Source organism: Dasypus novemcinctus, chromosome 18 (assembly GCF_030445035.2).
Source record: "Dasypus novemcinctus isolate mDasNov1 chromosome 18, mDasNov1.1.hap2, whole genome shotgun sequence".
NCBI classification, from domain to species: Eukaryota; Metazoa; Chordata; class Mammalia; order Cingulata; family Dasypodidae; genus Dasypus; species Dasypus novemcinctus.
In genome coordinates this window covers 16,793,867-16,809,450 of record NC_080690.1, presented here as the reverse complement: position 1 = coordinate 16,809,450, position 15,584 = coordinate 16,793,867, and positions in this window count along the sequence as shown.

Here is a 15,584-nt window from a genome sequence, read left to right as displayed (position 1 = left end):
AAATTAGCCTCTTCTGATTGCAGGAAGACATGGATTTCATGGTGACCAGCCAATCTCAAACTGCGAAAACCTTGAAACTTGTTTTTATGGACCTTATTGGAAACCCAAATTCTTGGTTTTAGATTTAACTTCTGCCTTGGCCTTAGCTTTTGCTTCTTGCTTATGTTTCTCTCCCTGTCTGAGATAACCTCCTTTCTCCTCCTTCTCACCAGTTTAGATCTAGCATCAGGAAGCCCTTTCTTATAGCCCGGGCTCATAATCCTGGCATGTCCACTATTTAGTATGTGCAGTAGACGTTTGTTGATGCTGGTGACCCATCATCTGAACCTTCTTCTTGCACTTGGGAAATTCTGTGTCTTAGGAGATTCTGCTTCTTATTAGAGAAACTAGAAATAATGGCTTCTCTCTGTCATCTTCCCTTGCAGCTAGAGTTCAGGCATGAAGCCCATCCTCCCATCGCATGCCCTCATTAAAACTTTGAGTTTGGAGCTAGTGATGCAAGGAAATGAACTGCAGGGATAATTCTACAGTAGGAGCAATAATTGCAACAAAACAGATTTCTCGTGGCAGTGGTGGCAACTGATGCTAATGCGTGACGAGGTTGGCAGTGCAAGCTGCAGCATCTAGTGCTTAGTGGTGGCGTGGTAGTAGGTATTCTCACTGACTAATTCTTTGCATGAGTTTTGGTATTGTTTTATGCTGTGTAAACCTGAGCCCAGCTTTTAGCCTTCTGGAGATTATGGGAGCCACCCAATATCCTTTTAATGAATTTCTTCTCTGCTTAAGTCAGTCAGGTTAATCTCTGTTACTTGCAAGTGGGAACCCTGACTGATGCCAAGAGCTTCTTTCCCCCTCTTGCTTACACACAGTCCTGTCTTATCTCTAACTGTTTCATAAATGTTGGCTTTATCTTACCAAGAGGGTGATGTGCTATCTCAACAAAGTAAAATATTGACTAGTTAAGCGTGTTCATTCTCCGTGGTTTGACCATAGCAGACACCACTAGTCAATCGCAGCATTTTCTCCCCTGGATCCTGGGCCCAGCCTCAGAACCATTTCCAATACAGGTCCCAGCAGTCATTACTAATCAATTGGAGTCATCTCATGAAATGAAAGCTGTTTCCCCTGCTGGGTTCGTTGATGAGAATCTGAGAATCACTGTGAGCTGGTGTTGGAGAGTTTAGCAGTATCAATATATGTAGCAGGTTCACACACAAGGCAAGCTTGACTCAAGTAGCTTGAGCAAGAAAACCTACCTAGCAAAATACAAAGATAGGGCACTTACCAAGGTGGGAACGATTGCCCTTTTTTGATGTGGTTGCAGAACTGGCCGGCATTTGATGGCCACAGGGAGTAAACCGATGTGGGAAGAGCAGGGTATCCACCAGCCCGGCTCTCTTGTCAGCCACTTACAAACCAGATTGGAGAGAAGTGTGGGCTTTCCCAGGACCTAAGGCACAGGTCACTCTTTCTCTCCATCCTTACTGTCCCACCCCAGAACAAGTCACCATGGCCTCTCACTGGATGATGGCAGTAACCCCCTGTTGTGACATGAAAAGTGCTTTTAGAGGCAAGGAACAGAAGACTGGACTGAAACAGAAAGGAGTTTGTTCTCTTCACTTGACAAGGAATCTGGTGCTGACTCAAAGCTCAACCCTGGCAGTCCCAGCTCATCCCTAATTCTCAACCTTTCCTCTAGGTTTCAAGATGGCTCCCCACTTCCACACGTTCCAACCACTATAGTACTCAGCTCTTTCAGCAGGGAAGCAAAAGCAATCCCAGCAGCGACTTGTCATGGGTCAGGATCCCTAGAAGCAGAGCCTGAGATGAGGAATCTTGTGCCCGTGACTTATTGTGGGAGGGCCCTCAGGAGAAAGCTGTGTGGGAGTGAGGGATACAGGATGGGGCAGAAGAAGCTTACCAAGCTGTGGGCTCAACTGAAGTCTAGCCTCAGCCTGATCCAGTGGAGTTCTGGACAACCAAAAAAGATTTTGTGGCCAGGGTCCAGCCCTTCCACCAAAGGCCAGCCCCTGGAGAAGGGTGCAGGTGTGACAAGTTAGCAGCCAACACCTGCAGCAGGTGGGATTGGATGGGGCTGCAGTAGCAGCTGCTGCACTGCAGCCAGGACCAGGTGTGTCTCAACAGTCCCAGCTGGGGGAGAGAAGACCAGGCACTCTTGGATCCCCAGGTTGCCTCCAAGTGATACCACTGCCCACCACTAGATGTCTTTCCACCCCTGCCCCCTCCCTCACACTCACACCATCCTGGAAGGGGAGGCCAGGAGAAAAACGGAAAAGATTGAGCATCCACCCCAAAGAAACCAACTCATCCAAAAGAGCCCTGGAGCCTGTTTGAGCTGAGACACTGAGGTTTCATAAACTGGAAGTTTACAGTGTGTTTCTCCATTACCCACCCCCACTTCCCTGCAGGGTAGGGGCACTTGGGGAAGATTGGGCCAATTATGGGAAACTATATTTTCCTTGCACATCTGAGTGAATTTGGGATGCTGCTCTACTTGGTTCTTGTTTGTCTCCCACACTAGAATGGAGGGGTCTGTTTAATTCATCGCTTTTTACCCTGTGCCCAGTCCAGTTTGTGGCACATCCACACTCAGTGAATAATTGTTGAACGAATGAGTGGAGGGTGGAGTGGAAGAGGATGTTTCTGTACACAGATCCAAGACCCCAGAGGAGGCTCTAGAAATGACCACTTGTACTGACCTGGCCAGTTCAACTCCTGGCACTCAGGGGCCAGGCAGCGAGCCCACTTGGGCAGCCCGCAGGAGGGCAGCTGCTGGCCTTGTTGGGGGCCGCGGCACCGGCTGGTGAGAGGGGGCTGCCTGGCGCTCGTCCTCTCCCCTCATTCATGATCCAGCAGGCCCGGCTCCCAGCTACTTCCCTGCCCGGCCTTCCTGATGGCGTCAGTGGGAATCCCCACCTGGGCAGGTGGCAGGATGGGGTGCAGAGTGAGCAGGCCTGGGCGGAAGGGGTCAAACTGGGGCGCTTCCTGGATGCCTCGGCTCTGGCTGTGATTGCCGATGGCCTGACACAGACGCCAGGAGCCTGGGCCAAGCCCAGCCGGTGCTGGAGGTGACAAGCGAGAGGGAGGAGGGAAGCAAAGGGATGTGATTTTCCAGGAGCTGCAGAGCCAGTTAGTGTTGTCTGGACCCACTGGGTCTCCTGTTCCGAGGAGATGATGGCAGTGCCCAGCCAAGGTCCCCTCTCACTGTGGTGCCATGACCCCCAGCTCCCCAGCTGCTGTGAGTATTGGCCACGAAGGCACCGAGCTGCGTCATTCTCCAAAAAATTGCCGCCTTGCCCAGAGATGTCCCCCACACCCCACTGCGGGACAGCCCATAGCCAGTGGCTGATCCATACAGGTATAAAGACCTGGCCCCCACCTCAAGGAGAAACAGCTCTGTGGTCCATTCATGCCCCCGAGTTCCACGTGGGGTCAGGTTGAGGTTAGATTTCAGGTGAGCCCACCGCTGTGCTTGGCGTCTCCCCCTGCCCTCCCGTCTCCTCTCGCTGTCTTTCAGGTGTCTCCTGAGACCCCGCCCTCCTTGCACAGGAATCCCCGTCTCAGGCTGTGCCCTTAGAGCTGACCTAAGACGTGCACTCAGAATAAAACGTGCTTCTCACCACCTGCTGAGGCACTTGGCCCTCCAGTCTAGGGCCTGTTTCTGGCAGCACCGTGTGTTGCTTGTTAGGGCAGGGTGGGCTTGCCAGCAAAGGGTCGTCCTCTACCATTTGTCAACTGCGTGGACTTGGACAAAGACCTGAACTTTTCAGGTTCAATCACCTGGAAAATCTGATCTTGCAGGGTGGCTGTGAGGTAGGGGCAGGCAGTGGAGCCTGGTGGCAAAGGCCCAGACTTTAGAGTCAGATCTGCCGGGCTGGGATCCTGGGTCTTGTGAACTTCCTCATCTTCCGTCTCCTCATCCACAAAATGCATAGCACGAACTCATGGGCTGCTGAGAGCATTGAATGCATCGAGGTCTTAACCTAGAGCCTGCCCGCACAGTAAACACCAGCAGTAGAAACCTAGAGCCTGCACACAGTAAGCGCTCGGTAAGAAGTGTTGCTCTTACTATGAATGGGGATGATACGCCTGCAGTTCAATGGAGACAATAAATACCCTTGGTGATTTGGGACAGGGGCCTAACGAGTGCCCCACATGTGTGGCAGATGGGGAGTGGGACTGGGGAGGGGTGGGCAGATGGAACCCCCGGGCTCACTTCTCTTCACCTGCTGTGAACCCTAAGGTCACTGTTCTGCAGCAGCCTGCCCACATGCTAGCCCATTTGTCACCCTGTTGTCTCCTCCACAATTGAGAACCAGCTACAAGGCACGCAGAGTGCGGACCTACTTCTTCCCTCTTTGCCTGAAGAAGGGGAAGCTAGGATGGCAAGCAGCGAAGAAAGATCAGCTGTGTGTCCTTGTGGAGGGGACATCTTGACAAGATGGGAGGGACCCAAATTTGAGGGGTTGGCACACTGTGGTTTGAAGGCCAAGTCCAGTCACCGCCCGTTTTTGTATGGCCCAAAAGCTAGGAATGGTTTTTACAGTTGTAAATGGTTGAAAGGGAAAAATTCAAGAGTAGAACAACATTTCATGATTAACTCATGATCCATTATTAAAATATTCCCAGTAGATTAAGAATATTTTTATATTCAATATTATACCGGAGGCCCTGTTTGGTTCAATAAGGTAAGATAATGAACTTATTGATTGGAAAGGAAGAAATATAGCTGTCCTAGGTGAAAATGGTATGAAATTCAAACTCGAGTGTCCACAAACAAGGTTTCGTTGGAACCCAGCCACGTTTGCCTACGGCTGCTTTATGCCCGCAAAGCTGAAAACATCTACTGTCTGCCCCTTTCCAGAAAAAGTTTCCTGTCCCCTGACTAAAAACACCAGGTTGACCAAGATTGGGTAGAAAGGAAAGTTGTTTTTCCCCTGCTTATATTTTCTTTCCCCGCCATTCCATCTCTTTCCCCTTCCAATGCTTTGTGCTTTCCTAACACCCAGCTAATGCAGGGGGAAGAATCTGATTAATAAATTCACACTGAGGTGTTGGTGACTTAATGTATTACGCCCTCCTTCTTCTCCCAGGAGGTTGGACTAAAGGAATCAATTTTTGAGTGGTGGAATTTTAGTAACTGTGGATGTGTGTGTGTATGCAAGAAAGAGAAGAAGAAAGAGATTTATAATCACAAAGTGTAGAAGCTGCAGGGCCTTGGCCACAGGAAATAAGTTGACTCTTTGGGGAATGAACCATCTGGGGTGACCAGTATAAGCCCAAATCAGAGAGCTCCCAGGACCTCTGAGGACAGGTGAGAAGAGGAAGTGACCTTGCTGATGCAAACTCTAAACTTGTACAGTCCAAGGCTCCTTTGAGAGCCAGATAGTGCTATCTCCAAAGAACATGGAATCTGCAGTCAGGGTGGTGCTCTCCCGCGCACTGTCCAGGGTGCAGGTGAAAAGGTGAAAGCTGGCTTCGTGCATTTACGTGTATTTACGGCCTTGACCCTTGCTTTGGCGTCTGGGTACCAGCCTCTTGCCTTTACTGAGCAGCATAGCTTTGCCTGCCTCTTCTCTCTGCTGCCTGGATCTGTAGGCCACTGACGGCTGGAGAGGCAGGGCCAGTTCAGCAGGACTACTGCTGCTCAGCCGACCCGTGGACTGTGACATCAGCCGTCTTTCCTCGGGCCACGACTGGCTGGAGAGCCGTAATAGAATTGCCCCGGCCTGCCTGCCTCGTCTCTGTTTGCCAGGCTGCCTTTCCTCCCCAAACCCGAGTGCACGCCCGGACCTGCCAGCCTAGCCTGGGCACGCCCCTGTTTACAGCCTGCACGGCCCTCCCATCCCTCTGCCTCACCCCTGCCGCCACCCCTCTTGGCCTTCACTCCAGCCCTACCACCCTCCTTGGAGGCCCCAGGACTCCCCTCATTGCTCCCCATTGCCAAGCCCTGGCTTAAGCTTTGTCCCCTGCTAGAAGCTCTTTTCCCCAACTCGGCAGCTCCCACGCCCCCTCCAGAGCCTCCGCTTTGCCCTTCCTGACTGACAAGGGCTCTGATGGAAGTTCTTTTTTCCCACGCCCGATTCCCCAACAACCAGTCAGGCTGTCCTAGAGAACCACGTCTGTGCTCCGTTGACCCTGTTAGCTTCCTATGAGCTTGCCTCTGCCCATGTGGACTTAGTGAATTCGCGGCCATCAAGTAGGCGCTGTACACGCCCCACCTCGTGAGGGTTGAACGGTGCGGCGTAGGTCAAGTGCTTGGCCCAAGGCTCTGCACGGGGAGCTCAGAAGAGCCGCCGTGAGCCCTGCCAGAGCTACGTGGCCCCCTTGACTTCAGCAGGCCAGGCTTCCCCCAGCGTCCCCCTGCCACCTTTGTCACCTGCAAGCGCAGGGAATTCGGAGTGCTCCCCACAGATGAGCCTGGGGCCAGGACTCTGCCTGGCGTCACACCCCAGCTTGGCCTCCTTCCCTTCCCTGCCACCCCACGCTCCCTTCCTGGTTTCTCCTGGAAGCATTTCCCTTATAAATCACTGGCCCATGCATCCTTTCCCAGCGTCTGCTTCTGGGAGGTCTGACAGGGGCTGGCAACTTTTATAGAAGGGGCCAGCTAGTAAATATTTTAGGCTTTGTGGGTCACACGGTTTCTGTCGCAACTACTCAACTCTGCGCTTGAAGCACAGGAACAGCCGCAGACTGCAGGTGAAGGAGCGTGCGTGGGGTGTGGCTGTGTTCCAATAAGACTCTATTTACAGAAGCAGGTGGTGGGCCGGATTTAGCCTGAGGGCCGTGGTTTCTTTCCGAGGAAGATACCAGCCCTGGAAGCTTGGTGTTCTAGTATACCCCTGTTTATACAGCAGGGGGATCCGAAGTACATGAGGTTAAGGAGTTGGCCCAAAGAGCCCACCAGTGAGTGGCAGAGCCCGGGTTGGGAGCCAGGTGGCTGGCTCTGAAGCCTCTACTGCCCTGTCCTGACAACAGGGGCTTAGACACATGGGGTCAGGGAAGCCTCCAGGAGGTGAAAGGAAAAGGGGGTACAGATGAGGAAGTTCTAGTTGGTTTAACTCCCCACCATCTTCAGAAGGAAAGGTGGCAAGTGGGAGCCCGGGCTGAGGGGCGGGACTGCATCTTCCCCTAAAGTTCTGGGTGATGGCCAGCAAGTGATTAATCTGGTCGGTTGCCATCCAAGGCACTGGAGAGACTGAGCAGGACTCTGGAATCCTATGTGGAACTTGCCTGCTGGAAAGATTTTAAAAATAGCACCGGGCCCATCGACAAGCCTGTGCTAATTGCCCTGATGCTCTGGCACTCTCGCCAAGGTGCTGCCACACAGACTGTGCCACTCCCCAGTTTTACATCGAGAAGTCTTTGTGGAGAAGGGATGTGAAGCCGCCCACTAGGCACTGAATTTTGCGGCCAAGTAGCTGCCCCATTATGAGGGTCTCCAACATGAATGTGATTCGAGCGAAGGGGTGGCAGAACTTCACCGCAGTCAATTTTAGAACATTTTCATCAGCCCAAAATAAGCAGGGAAAAAGACGCTCCACATCATTATTCCTCAGGGAAGTGCAAATCAAAACCACGGTGAGATACCACATCACGCCCGCTGAGATGGCTATGATGATAGCGAGAGAGAACACGTGTTGATGAGCATGTGGAGAAATTGGAACCCTCACACACTGCTTGTGGGAATGTCAAATGGTGCGTCTGTTTTCAAAAACAGGCTGCGGCATCTTAAATGGCTCCACATCGAATTGCCATGTGACCCAGCAGTTCTACTCTCAGGCAGATACGCAGGAGAAATGAAAACCTATGTCCACATAAACCCTTGTACACACATGTTCACAGCAGTGTTACTCACAATTGCCACAAAGCAGAAACAAACTGAATGGCTGTTGGCTGATAAATGTGTGTGAACAAAATGTGGTCTATCTGGACAATGGAATATTATTCAGCCAAGCAAAGGAATGAAGCACTGATAGACGCTTCAACGTGGATGAACCTGGAAGACATCAAGCATAATTTTTGAAAGGATGAATTTTGCATCTGAAATACCAAGCATAGTGCCAAGCCCAGGTTGGTGTGCAGGAAGTTCTTACCCAAGGCCTACTAGAACAGCTGAAGAGGACGACTGGGGAGGGGCCGTGCTGTGTTCCGGGGGTCTGAGCAGCCGTGACATTCTGAGGAGACAGGAGTAGGAGGCGGCAGGGATGTTCTGTGTCTTGGCTGGACAAGGTTGGGGCCCCCCGGCCTGTTGGACAACGATGAGGTACAGCCCCGGTGCCCCTACCTCTCCCCTTTTGGCTCCCTTCTCCTTGGGAACACTGTTGTTTCTCCCTCAAAAGTCTCCTCTCCACCAGTTCTCCGTCTCTTCCCGGGCTGTTTGCTCTCAAACGGGAGCCTGGTGGTTGGCAGCCGGTGAAGACCCCAAGGATCTTCCTTATCCCTCACAAGCCTTCCTCCTGAGCTGCGTTTCTCCTCGTTGAGCCTCGTGCTCCGTGGTCCAGTCACATGGAACTGCTCGCTGTGCCCTGAATGCCGTCTTCTGCCTCTGGGCCTTTGCACATGCTACTCTCCTGCCTGGAGCATCTTCCCTCTTTCCTATCTCCTCTCCCTGCCATCCCGGCCAACTCTTGTTCATTCTTCAAGTCTCAGGTTAGGTTTCACCCAGAAAATACCCCACCCCCCAGTCTGGTGCTTCCATGGCACCCACACTTTCCCCCTCATTGTTTTCATCACACTGCATCATAATTCTGTTTTCTTATTGGCTTCTGTGACTAAACCACCCTGATGAACACAGGGACTCTCCATTGCTCTTTGCTGGGCATGGAGAGAGTGAGTGGATCTTTATGAATTATATTGTTGGATGAACAAGTGAATGAATGAATGAATGAATGAATGAATGAATGAATTCCGGATGATGATGAAATAGGCACTGCAAGCGTCAGAGGGGAAGGTCTGGGTGGGTCGCTGGCTCATGGCCACATGGTAAATTGGTGCCAGGGCCTGGAGTCTGGGTGCCAGGCTCTTCCCACCCATGGTTTCTGGATAAAAACGTCCTGATGTGTCTGGGACAGTGACATCCCCTGCTCGGCTCCCTGGCGCTCTTGGATCCAAATGCTTTCAGCCAGTTTCTATAAATGGGAACATTTTCCTCGGGCAGCAGCTGCCATGGTAACTGGCCAAATCTTAGAATCTGGGCACTGGGGACAGACCAGCGATCAGGCAACTTTTAAGAGGTTTGTTTTGAATTGTGCTGGCATGTGGAAGCTTGTTAATTAGAACTGACTCTGCCCAAGTGCCCCACAATGCCAGAAGTCTCCGGAAAGGGATCTTCAAGAGCTTTCATTGGTCATACTCATGGTGTCTCCAGCGTATCCTCTGGATTCCAGGTTGTTTGGGACTCATCTGAGGCAGGCTCAGAGACTCTCCAAGGTATAGTGAGGTGCCAAGATTGGGGAGTTGGCACAGATTAGTGGGGAGAGGAAGATCATACTTAACTCTGGATATTCTATTCCAGTTGGACTTCTAAGTCACCAAGCAGGCCCAGGGGCACTTCCTCCCCTTGGCGCTTTATTAAGTGGCAGGACAATATTTTTGAAACCTTAACTGATGGAATTTTTCCCATTCATACCGTGTGGCTATGTAGTGAGCATTCCTGCAGCACATGCAGCTGTGCGTAATCATACAGCTGCTCAGGCTGTGCACTGCATAAGCTCATACAGGCTATGTGCATGATGCCCTCTGGAATCGTGCAGTGTGAGAGCCCTGGGAAGGGAAGTAACAACAAAGGAAAAAGGAGATGCTTCCAGGCTTTTACATTCTGAGGTCTAGCCTTAGGAGAACAAAAGGGATTTGGAGTATTTTTATATAAACAAGAATAAGGATTCTTCAACACCACATTAAGGAAAGATTCCTTGGGCTGTCAGAGGGAGAAACAACAAGTGCATAGAAGTTAGTGGCTCTTTGAGAAAGACAGCCAGGCTCTCTGCTCCCTGGGCCAAGAATGTCCCATTTCCTAGGTGGAGCTCCAGAAGAGGAAGGGCTACGGGGTAGACCTAAGCAGATAGAGCCTCCGATGGCCCCACTGAGCTTCCTGCACCCCAGAAGGGTTTGCGGCAGCAGATTTCAGCACTGCGGGCTTGGCATTGGAGCTGGCCAGGGAGGTGCTAAAACGTAAGGGCTGTGGTCAAGATGAGCCTTCGCGAAGCAACCTTCTGTGTGAACCGACACCCAGGGGTGGCTGGGGTGACTGCCTACCCTGCAAGGTCAGAGGGGACAGAGGACAGCAAGAATCAGACTTACCCCCCACCCTTTCATGCTCCCCAACACTTAGATGCAAATGCGTGGGGCAGTGGGGTTGGAGACCTCCAGCTGGCCAAGATTTAGCATCCGTCCCTCTGGTGGGCAATCAGAATGGAGATTGAGCGGGAGAAGAGAAAAACTGAGGCAATGTATCTCTCACCCCTCAGTCTTGTGTGCAAGATTCGTTCCTGCTACAACAAATTGCCCTGAGATCATCAGACAGAAGCCGGATTGGCTATCATCGGCTTGGGTTCGTGGTTATTCTCCAGGGCTGCTTATCAGAATCCCCTGGGGAGATTTTGTGAAAACTCACTTGCTTTGGCCCTACTGTAGACTTAGAGCAACCTTAGAATATCTCTGGGTACAATAGCTGTGCAAGGCAGGGCTGATCTGTGCACACCATTGGATAGAACAGGACCTAAAAGTTAGCACGCGAGAATCTTAGCTGAATCTCTGCTGCATGCTCTTGGGAAAATTTCTTCCTCACTCTCCTGTGTGTTTATCCATAAAAATCGCCTCTCTCCTTGGGGGGTAGAACATTCAAATTCTCAGAGGAAAGATTCTACAACAAGAATATGGCATTCCATGATTATTGTTGTAAAGGGGAGTCTTTACCACTTAGAAATGCATTTTAAAATAGGAAAAGATGAAATAACAATGATAAAAAGCCACTAGTTACCTATGAAGGATGGAACAAGTGGAGGTTTAAGGATGGAAGATGGATTTCCTGGAAGGCCCCTTTTATACAGATTTGACTTTGACACTGTGTAAATGTGTCACATGATTATTAAAAATATTCAAAAATGAAAATAATCTCTGAATATTGATAGAATTATGAAACAAGTGAACCTAATTATCTATGGAGCTGGTATCATAACCACACGTAATGATCAGTGATTTCAGTGACTTAACTTTATATGCCTACTAGCGAGTATATCCTAAGGACAAAGAACTGGAAACAAATCTTAAACTGTTCTCAGTAAAAATCTCCTTAGAAATAATATTAATATTATTACTTCCAAACTATTTTCCACACAGGTATTTAGTAAAGTAAAGCAGATAAGTAATGGCATTATTAGAAAACAAGATTTTCAGCATAAGAGAAAAGAGATGCAAATATGAAATTAAAGATGCCAAGAAAAAATTAATTTAAATTTTGAATTGGGAAATATCTGTATAAACTTCTGATATTTCTTCTCTTTTAAAACAATACATCCACATGCATTTTTTTGTATTTCCTGTATCTATGAACCCCCAAAGATCTAGAAGGAAAGACCTCCTCCATAGCAAAGAAAAGCCCAGCACCCAGATTACAGTCTCTAAATACCATTCCCCACGAAAGGGGCGGGGGGGGGAGGGCGTTTCAACAAAATGCAGTGTGGGGAAACCTCGTTTAGATTCTGATTTGAACAGAACAACTGTAAAAAAATATTTTTAAAGGCTAATTTGACATTTGATGAAGTTAAGGAATTATAACCATTGTATTATGGCTATATCTTTAATGGAGGACCTTATCTTTTTTTTCCCTCTCTTTATTTATTTTTTTAAATGTCACATTAAAAAAATATGAGATCCCCATATACCCGCCACCCCCCTCACCCCACTCCCCCCACATCAACAACCTCTTTCATCATTGTGGGTGGGACATTCATTGCATTTGGTGAATACATTTTGGAGCACTGCTATGCCACATGGATAGTGGTTTACATTGTAGTTTACACTGTCCTCCAGTCCACCCAGTGGGCCATGGCAGGACATACAATGTCCAGCATCTGTCCCTACAGTACCACCCAGGACAACTCCAAGTCCTGAAAATGCCCCGTCATATCTCTTCTCCCCTCTCCCTACCCTCAGCAGTTACCTTGGCTACTTTCTCCACATCAAATGCAACAATTTCTTCCAATTCTAATCACAATAGTTCCATAGCAGAATATCAGTAAGTCCACTCTAATCCATACTCTATTCCTCCATCCTGTGGACCCTGGGATGGTGATGTCCACTCCACCTCTATATCAAGAGGGGGCTTAGATTCCACATGGATGATGGATTCAATTCCCCTACTTGCAATTGTAGGCACTCTTGGCTCCCTGGTGTGGTGGTTGACCTTCTTCACGTCCCTGTTAGCTGGCTGGGGTGAGTGTAATAAACCAGAGGGTAGGAGTTGCAAGTCTGCTGAGGCTCAGGGCCTGGCTGTCATATGGACTGTCCAGAGATTCAGGTCTCATGAGTATATACCAACCCCAGCACCAAGCACCGGGAGGATCTTATCTTTCAATGCTATATACTAAAGTATTCACAGATGACAAATCTGGGTTTGATCTCAAAATAATCCAGTGGAAAGGGGGAAAATTGAGGGTAGAGAAGAAAAAAGGTTGGACAAGTGGTCATTGCTAAAGCTGGATAATGGTTACATGGGGTTCATTGAACTAGTCTCTGTACTTTTGCTTGTGTTTGAAAATTTCCATAAATTTTTAAAAAATTGAAACAAATAAAAGGAGTGAGGAGAGGTATTATGTAATTTTCTAAATTGAAGGGATTTTAGGTTGTCCTTAAAGGGAGAACACCATGTTCTTCCAAGGAGCACATCAACATCCCTCTGGTTGCCCCCATGGATCGAGAAGCATCCGATTGGTGACCCAGACAGTGGTTTGGAAAACATGGCAGTGAAGTGGATAATCCATTCAGAGGTACATGACTGAGCTGGCCGGGCAGAAGGACAGCCATGAGTCCAGCACCAGCAGAGCACAGGACGGAGCCAGCTTTGGTCCCTGGTCTCTCTCTTCTCTGACCATAATTCAGTATCGCTTGGGAAGATAGCAATTGGCGTCAGGATCTGAAGACACTCTGGTGATTCCAAGATATCTATATATATGTATGTATTTTATACCTATATATATTTTTCAGATTATAAAAATAAGATATTCTTTTTTTTCAGGTGGTACTGGGAGTCAAACCCTGGACCCCAAACATGGGAAGCAGGCACTCAACCACTTGAGCTACAGCTGCTCCCCCAAAATAAGGTATTCTTAAGAACATGATGTTGAGTGAAAGGAGCCAGACACAACAGAATACATACTGTATTATTCCTTTTATATAAAATTCAAAAAGAGCAGAATTAAATTACATTGTTTAGGGATACATGAGTAGGTGGTGATTTTAATGAAAGACAAAACAAGGATGTGGACAAGATACCCGTGAGGAAAATGGTTATTTTAGGGGGGAAGGACTAGGCTATTATGGACCAGAAGGACACAGGGGGGCCTTCTGGGGTGCAGATACGGGCGGTAGTTACCCAGGTGTTTATTCTACAATTTATTAAGCTGCAAATATATGTGTTATTCACCTCCCTCTAAATGTGTTACATTTCACAATGAAAAGACAAAAAGAATACATTTGCTTATTGAAAATTAGGGAACTGAAAGAGTACAAAATAGAAAAACTGTCCATGATCCCTCCACCTAAAAGCTACCACTGTTAGCATTTTGGTGTGAATTATTTTGGAAGGAGTCAAAATTGGTGGTTAAGATGAGCTTTGGGGGTTCAAATCCTGGCATTTCCATTTACTAACTGTGAGAATTTAGGCAATTTACTAATGTTCTTATCCGCAAAGTAAGAGATACTAATAAATACCTGTCTCAAAGGGTTATAATGAAATAATGCACGAAGACCACCCAGAATGTAATAAATGTTCAGTCAGTGCAAACTGTATTTTAGCTCATGCCAATCCTTTAAAAAGCTGATGTATGTATGATTTATGTGTATAATCAGTGTAGTGTATATACTTATATATATTCTATTTATTTTTATAAAATTGTGATTGCAGTTCATAACAATTCTGAGACCATTGTTAAGAACAATGGTCTTAACAATTCAATTGAGACCACTGAAACAATATTAACAAGGCCTTATTGAATTTCTCAGAGGTATAATTCTTATAATAAAGCCCGAATAATCTGGCACCACTTCAAAACCTACTATTCTCCAAAGACTGATTACCTTCCTTTGCTTACACCCTTCCCTTTGTCTGGTACCCCCTCCTTCTTTCACCGGCTGGACTTCTACTCTTTCTTTGAGACCTAGCCCAATTACTGCTCTGTGAAACTCTCCTTGGTTTTCCCAACTGGGGTAGGGGAGAGTAATCCCCCTACTCATGGATTTCCAGAGCTATGGAAACCTTCATGGAGAAACCTGCACTACCTCCTACTTCCAAGGCACAGGTGGGACCTGAGCCAATGTTTTCCAGTAAACAAAATGGAGTAGAGTGATTTACAGAAAATTTTAGAGTTTTTCAGTACTTTGTTCTTTTAAAAGTGCTTTTACTTACACTATTCTATTTTAATCTTAGGAAAGCCCCACTTCACCAAAATAGGGGGTTTATTAGTCAGCCAAAAGGGGTGCTGTTGCAAAGTACCAGAAATCTGTTGGCTTTTATACAGGGTATTTATTTGGGGTAAAAGCTTATAGTTACAAGGCCCTAAAGAGTCCAACTCAAGGTTAATTTCTCACCAGTGTCATTTGCCACGTGTTGAAGCAAGATGGCAGGTGATTACTGTGAGGGTTCAGCCTTCCTCTTAAGGTTCTGTGAGCCCAGCTTCTTTCAATCTCAGCTGTAGGCTGGAGAGCTCATTTCTTTCCAGGCTGCCTTAGCTGCTCAGGGCTCTGGTCTCTTCTGCTGACAGCTATTGGACGAATGACTCATCTCTCTCTGGGGCCCCAGGATGAAGTTCTCGCTGCTGTGTCTATGGAGCGCTCTCTATTCCTGTGTGTATCTTATTCTGTGTGGGTGTTCTTTTATATAGCCCACCAAAGGGGCAGGGACTCAACCCTAATGGCATGGGTTACTTGATTTAATCAAGTAAATGTAAAACCTTTGAATTTAATACGATCAAAGGATATCACAACCAGAGGAAGAAACCAGCTTACAAACATAATCTATAGCTCTGTTTTGGAATTCATAAATAATATCAAACTACCACAGGGCGTGTTTATTGATCTTGCTATGTGCCATCTAAGTGCTGAGCACTTCAATGCACATCTCTCACTTCATCTTCACTATGACCCTTGGAGGCTGGAACCTCTGGTAGCCCATTTTTCGGATGGAGAAGTGGAGGCTCAGGAAGGTGAAGTGACTTGTCCAAGATCATACAGAACACATTTGGGATTTGAACCCAATTCTGTTTGATTCCAAAGCCCCTGTCCCTTAACCATATGGCAAGAGTGGCTCCTATCCCACTTGATAGTTGAGAAAAGAGACCCCGAGA